The 7,325-nt window shown below is 36.9% G+C and overlaps 1 long non-coding RNA gene across 1 annotated transcript; it reads right to left on the bottom strand.

Moving 5' to 3' along the window:
* Positions 1-2,087: 2,087 nt before the first annotated feature.
* LOC116678088 (uncharacterized) lies at positions 2,088-7,302 on the bottom strand. Its single transcript, XR_004329160.1, has 4 exons — positions 7,219-7,302; positions 4,919-4,923; positions 4,860-4,867; positions 2,088-2,352 (listed from the first exon to the last, which is right to left on the bottom strand). It is a non-coding gene; the product is annotated as an uncharacterized LOC116678088 (long non-coding RNA).
* Between the last annotated feature and the right edge of the window lie 23 nt (positions 7,303-7,325).

The raw sequence follows: 7,325 nt of genomic DNA, 5'->3' as shown, positions 1-7,325 counted from the left end.
AGATAGTGCATCATTTCTCGGTTTTTATCGTTTGCAGATTCTAATGAACCTGGTTGCCAGCCAATAGCATGATTCCCCAAGAGATACACTCAAACTAAGCCAATCATATCCCACAGCCCCATTGGGCCCACGTGGGAAAGAATGACAGTAGATCCCACCAATTAGAAGAACAGTCATAAAACGGAATCCCTGTGTAGCCAGTAAAAAGACGAGTTGAATGGTACCAGACATGGCCAAAAAAACATCCCTGAGTTGACTCCAACTGTCTGAAAGCCAAAATATGGCCTTCTTATAGCATTTCAACATTTCATCAAATTATGATTACTTATTCCTATAAATCTATGTATCTACTTCTTTAGGTATGTGTGTGAGGTGATGTGGATGTGTTTTTGTATTTCAGAAGTTTTGTATTTAGCACTTTTGGGCTTTTTTAGAAATAAGAAATAAGACAAACGCACAGACTATCTGTAGAAAGACATCATAAAAATCCCATTTTATAAGTCATTTTCTTCTGGATTTTTTCTGTTCTAAGTTGAGACATGTTGCTAGGGTACTATTTGAGTATATAGCAGTTTGTAATATGCTTACAGTAGTTTTTTATTAATTTTTCAGATGATTTACTTGGACGGAAATAGAGATTCTGTGTTCTAACCTCTGTAGCTCTGTGTCAGTAAGCCTAGTGTCACACTGCCACTAGAAACAACAAGTTGAGAGTGTTAGCTTCACAATGAACTCAGGGTCATCCCAGAGGGCCAAAGCATGTGGAAACTGCAGCACTTTTTAGGAGGTAAAAATTTAGGCGAGAAAATCATATATTTTAAAGTGTATTTGAAGAGGCAGTCAGCCTTCTTACTGGAGTTCCACAACTACACATATCCTAACAAGTACAGCTTTGGCTTAATTATATGTTGACCCTTCCATAAGTGTTCTTAAGAAATGTTTATTCCCCATCTGGTAGAAGAAAGTTACGCTAATGTTCAGGATATATTTCATATTCATATTTATTAACTCGTTATGTTTTTATTGGTCTGTTTCATACTGCTGAGATTTTGCAGATAGTAGAAGACCGATTGGAGAATTCTATATCACACATAATATTCAATCTATAAAATTAACTCTTAAACTCTTAACTCTTAACTTTTTAATTTTTTTAAAATTTTCTCTATTGATCTCCATTTAAAGACGTGTTCCTCTTGACTGAAGTCATCAATCCATTTAGTGCCAATCCAAGACTCAAATGACACCAAACGCCCCGTTTTATGGGAACGTCCACACAGTTTATTGTCATGCACACACTGTTGCCATGGTGTGTGAACATCTGTAGGCTGCATCTAAAACTATACAATCACACCTCTTCCATCTCAAACTGCTGTTAAATGCTGAAAAAAACAAGGTGGAATAAACCTTTTTATACTGAGGTACCAGACGCCCACATTCTTTTCTCTCTGAGGGGGTTTGGTTTCATCTAAACTCTACATATTACATTATGACTAGTGCTGTCAAATGATTAAAATATTTAATCGCAATCATTCACATTTATTTCATAGGTAACTCACGATTAATCGCATTGATGTCACGTTTTTATCTATTCTAAATGTCCCTTGATTTCTTTTTGTCCCATTTATTTTTTGTAATTTTAATGCTCTTATCAATATGATATGATACTTTTAAAACAGTCTGAACCAGCTATATACATATTTAAAAACAAAATTAGCAACACCCCCCTCTCCCCTCCCCCCAAATAAAAACTATTCGGATCAATACAATTCACGTGGATGACATTCAAACGGCGATTCTCACCGAAAAGCACCTAGTTTGTTACTACTCTTTGGCCGGTTCGCAAACCCAAAACAGTGTGTGTGCAGCGTGCCTGTTGTTTTGTTTCCGATCTAGGAAGAACCGGTGGGTGTTGTAGTTTTTTTCTAACGTTACTAGTTGTTGCAACGGCATTTGAAAAAACTACAAAGTTTGCTGGGCCAAAATGAACGTTAATCTCACGATAAACAAATTGTTGCCATTAAAATGGGTTTCAGTTAACGCCGTCAATAACATGTTTAACTGACAGCACTAGTCATAACATTACTGCCCTACATAATTTTAGAATGCTGTTCCACAGCATTCCCACTATTGTTATTCTGTTCTTTATTTTAGTGGGAATGCTGTTCCACAGCATTCCAACTATTGTTATTCAGTTCTTTATTATTTTAGTGGGATTGCTGTTCAGCATTCCCACTATTGTTATTCTGTTCTTTATTTAGTGGGAATGCTTCTACAGCTATTGTTATACAGTTCTTTATTTTAGTGGGAATGCTGTTCAGCATTCCAACTATTGTTATTCGGTTCTTTATTTATCTTTTCTTTTTATTATTCCGTACGTTTTTTGGCTCTCTGTATCTTCTGCATACTTTCAGCTATTTAAACCATTCAACTTTTCAAATCTTCAGCTCTTTCAGCAGATGATGGGACTTCTTCAGCTATTTTTCTGCTATTTATACTTTTTCAAATATTAAGCTTTTAAACAATTTTTTTTAACATTAAAGTCAATGAGAGCAAGCTTCAAATCCTTCAAATCTTCTACTGCTTCAAAATGTATCTCCTCCTACAGTATTTCACCTACAGGCCTGATTCAAACTTTAAAACGTTCACAAACTATTCAGCTATCCGACTATGGCTTTTCAGATTGATATATTTTACAGTTTTTCTGAAAAAGCTGTTTAAGTACAGTGCACATTTTAAGATTTTTCTGCATTTATAATGGGTGTGTATTGCGTTTGTTAGAGTGAGGAGTGATGTCATCAGAGTGAAAGGCTTCGAAAAAATTATCTTACTCTGTTCTCTATAACTTGCTCCCACGCCAACAATTCTTACTTGTCATGGACAATTTATACATCAAAACGTAGGTATTCTTGTCTAGTTTCAGCCAATGTGCCCATTTATGCGATAGGAATTATACTTTTTTCTCAGCGAGCTTTCAAATGACAAGAGTTTCAGTTTTTTCTCCATTCACTGCAATGTTAAACATTGTCCTCATTTCTGAGCAAAAAGCAGAGCAAAGCACTTTTTTAAATTGCTAGTACGCCCACATTTATAACTTTATCCACATGAATTTTACATCATTACGTTCACAAAGTCCTTCAGGTGCTCATGGGCAAGTTATTTATTTTCTATCTCATATCCCTTTGGCGCAATGACCATTTGTTTGAGAGCTAGTTTCAGTCATTGAGGAGCTGCGTTTCCTACAGGTGAAGAAGGGTACAACAGCTGCGGTCGTTAACTGATTACAGATCAAAGAGATGACATCACAGAGATCAAAGGCTTCCTAGCTGTGTTTACAAACATGGCCACTGATTACAGTAGCCATGGCAACCCTTCACCTCCAAAACTCTCTATGTCTGTCTGTCTCATTATATATTGCAATGTATAGCTTCCTGAACAAGTCCTTGGGTGTCCACACACACACAGAGACACACACAGACACACACACACACAAACACAGACACACACACACACACACAGACACACAGGCACACACAAGCAGAGACACACAGACACACAGGCACACACAAGCAGAGACACACACACACAGACACACACAGAGACACACACACACACAGAGACAGACACACACATACACAAGGACACACACAGACACAGAGGTACACACACACACACACACACAGACACACAGATAATTTATATATTAAAATGTTTTCTTCTGGTCAGCAATTTAGTGGTGGCGCAGTGGTTATGTAAAATGCCCTTCATGCGGTGGGCCAGGGTTCAATTCCTGCACAGGCAGCTCGTCTATTGATTTTATGAAGGATTTTAGCCCCCTTATGATTATTTATTATTCCATACGTTTTTTGGTTGTTCGTATCTTCTGAAGACTTTTAGTCATCAAAACCATCAGCGTTTAAAATCTAGCTCTGGCTCTTATGGTGCATTGATTTTATTCACTTAATAAAAAACATTCCTACTTGTTTCAACTTTTTTTTACTACTTTAACATTCGAATTAAGCTCTATCTCAAGTTTAGCTTCAGCATTTCAATTTTTTTTTTTGAATTTTTCCACCTTTTTTTACATTGTTGTTATTCAACTTAATTAAAAACCATTCCTACTTTTTTCAACGTTCTCCTACTTCAACATTTTAACACACACCCACAGACACACACCACACACACACACACACACACACACAAACACACACACACACACACAGAGACACACTCACAGACACACACACACACCACACACAGACAAACACACAGGCAAACACACACAACACACAGACACACACTCACAAACACACCTACACTCTTTGTCTCATATATATAACAATGGATAGCATTGTGAACAGGTTCTTTGGTGGTAGCGTATAGTGGTTACAACATATGCCTTTTGTGTGGGAGACCCGGGTTCAACTCCACAGCGGGACCTCAACCAAAGTACTCCCCATAAAGACAGTCAACTCCTAGTGATGGCCCAGTGCGTATGGACTGGGGTTTGATCCCCGCCGCAGTACATCAACCTGACAAAGGCATTTAACCCTATTATGATTCTTGTGGTGTTATTCAACTTAATTAAAGCCATTCCGACTTTTCAAATATTCTCACTACTTCAACATCTTCTTACTGAATTATGCTATTCTCAGTAGCTTTAGCATTTCAATTTTTTTTAGAATTTTTCCATCTTTTTTAATTATTGTTGTTATTCAACCTTAATTAAAAACCATTCCTACTTTTTCAACTTTTTTTACTACTTAAGTTTCCTACTTTTCCACTCTTCTCTAAACTTCAACCTCTTCTTACGGACTTAAGCTTTTCTACAGATTAGCTTTAACATTTCAAGTTTTTTCTACAACTTTTACTGATTAAGCTTTTCTACAGTTTACTTTAGCATATCAAGTTTTTCTACAACTTTTACTGATTTTAACTATTCAACTAGGTTAGCTTTAGCAATTCAGCTATTCAGCATTCCCACGCATTTTCTGCAGGAAATGCATTTTCTAGTTATTCTTACTTATTCCGTACGTTTTTTGGCTCTCTCTACCTTCTGCATACTTTTACCTATTTATACCGTTCAACTTTTACAATCTTCAGCTTTTTAAGCAGACGATGGGACTTCTTTTACTATTTTTCTACTGTTTATACTTTTTCAAATATTAAGCTTTTAAACAATTTTTTTTAACATTAAAGTCAATGAGAGCAAGCTTCAAACCCTTCAAATCTTCTTCTGCTTCAGAATGTATCTCCTCCTACAGTTTTTCACCTACATACGCGGTTCAAACTTTAAAACGTTCACAAACTATTCAGCTATCCGGCTTTGGCTTTTCAGATTGATATATTTTACAGTTTTTGTGAAAAAGCTGTTTAAGTATGGTGTACATTTTATGATTTTTCTGCATTTATAATGGGTGTGTATTGCGTGCGCTAGAGTGAGGAGTGATGTCACCAGAGTGAAAGGCTTCGAAAAAATTATCTTACTCCGTTCTCTATAACTTGCTCCCACGCCAACAATTCTAACTTGTCATGGACAATTTATAGATCAAAACGTAGGTATTCTTGTCTAGTTTCAGCCAATGTGTTCATTAATGCAATATGAATTATACTTTTCGCTCAACGAGCTTTCAAATGTCAAGAGTTCAGGATCTTTCTCCATTCACTGCCATGTTAAACATCGTCCACATTTCTGAGCAAAATGCAGAGCGAAGGCACCTTTTTAAATCGCTGATCGCCCACATTTGTAACTTATCCATATGAATTTATATCAATACGTTCACAAAGGCCTTCCGGTGCTCATGGTCAAGTTATTTTCTTTCTATCTCATATCCCTTTGGCGCAATGACCATCTGTTTGAGAGCTAGTTTCAGTCATTGAGGAGCTGCGTTTCCTACAGGGGAAGGGTACAACAGCTGTGGTCGTTAACTGATTACAGATCAAGACTGACATAACAGACATCAAAGGCTTCCTAGTGTTTACAACCACTGGCCACTGATTAGATGTGGCATGGAAACCCCTCACAGACACTCCAAACTCTCTATGTCTGTCTGTCTCATTATATATTGCAAGTATAGCTTCCTGAACAAGTCCTTGGGTGTCCACCACAACAGACACACCACACACACACACACACACACACACCACCACACACACAACACAACAGACACACACACACACACACAGACACAAGGACACACACACAGACACATAGACACACAGAGACACAGACACACAGGCACACATAAGCAGAGACACACACACACAGACACACACACAAACAAGAGAGACACACACACACAGACACAACAGAAGCAGAGACACACAACACACAGAGACAGACACACACATACACAAGGACACACACAGACACAGAGACACACAGAAACAGACACACACACAGAGGTACACACATACAGAGACACACACACACACGCACGCACACACACACACAGAGACACACAGATAAATGATATATGACAATGTTTTTTGTTCTGGTCAGCAGTTCAGTGGTGGCGCACTGGTTATGTGAAATGTCCTTCATGCGGTGGGCCAGGGTTCAATTCCTGCCCAGGCAGTTCATCTATTGATTTTATGAAGGATTTTAGCCCTGTTATGATTATTTATTATTCCATACGTTTTTTGGTTGTTCGTATCTTCTGAAGACTTTTAGTTATCAAAACCATTCAGCTTCTAAAATCTAGCTCTTGCTCCTTATGGTGCATTGATTTTATTCAACTTAATAAAAAAAACAGTCCTACTTTTTCAACTTTTTTTTACTACTTTAACATCTGAATTAAGCTCTATCTCAAGTTTAGCTTCAGCTTTTAAATTCTTTTTTGAATTTTTCAACCTTTGTTTTACATTACTGTTGTTATTCAACTTAATTAACAAACATTCCGCTTTTTCAAACTTTCTCACTACTCAACAACTTATTACTGATTTAAGCAATTTATACTTTTTTCAACTCTTCTTACTACTTCAACAACTTATTACTGATTTAAGCAATTTATAAGTTTAGCTTTAGCATACCTTTTTGCATTAGTGGTTATTAAACTAATTAAAGCCATTCCTACTTTTTTCTACTATTTCTATACTTAAGCTTCTTCTTACTGATCTAGCTTCTTCTTACTGATTTAGCCATTCGACCAGGTTAGCTTTTGCAATTCAGTATTCAGCATTCCCACCATTTCTGCAGGAAAGCATTTTTAGTTATCTTACTTATTCCGTACGTTTTTTGGCTCTCTCTAACTTCTGCATACTTTTACCTATTTATACGTTCAACTTTTAAATCTTCAGCTTTTTAAGCAGATGATGGGACTTCTTTT

This window comes from Etheostoma spectabile, unplaced genomic scaffold (assembly GCF_008692095.1).
Source record: "Etheostoma spectabile isolate EspeVRDwgs_2016 unplaced genomic scaffold, UIUC_Espe_1.0 scaffold00006419, whole genome shotgun sequence".
Classification (NCBI taxonomy): Eukaryota; Metazoa; Chordata; class Actinopteri; order Perciformes; family Percidae; genus Etheostoma; species Etheostoma spectabile.
Note: the sequence above shows the minus strand (reverse complement) of the source record. Positions and strands in the feature narration are given on the sequence as shown.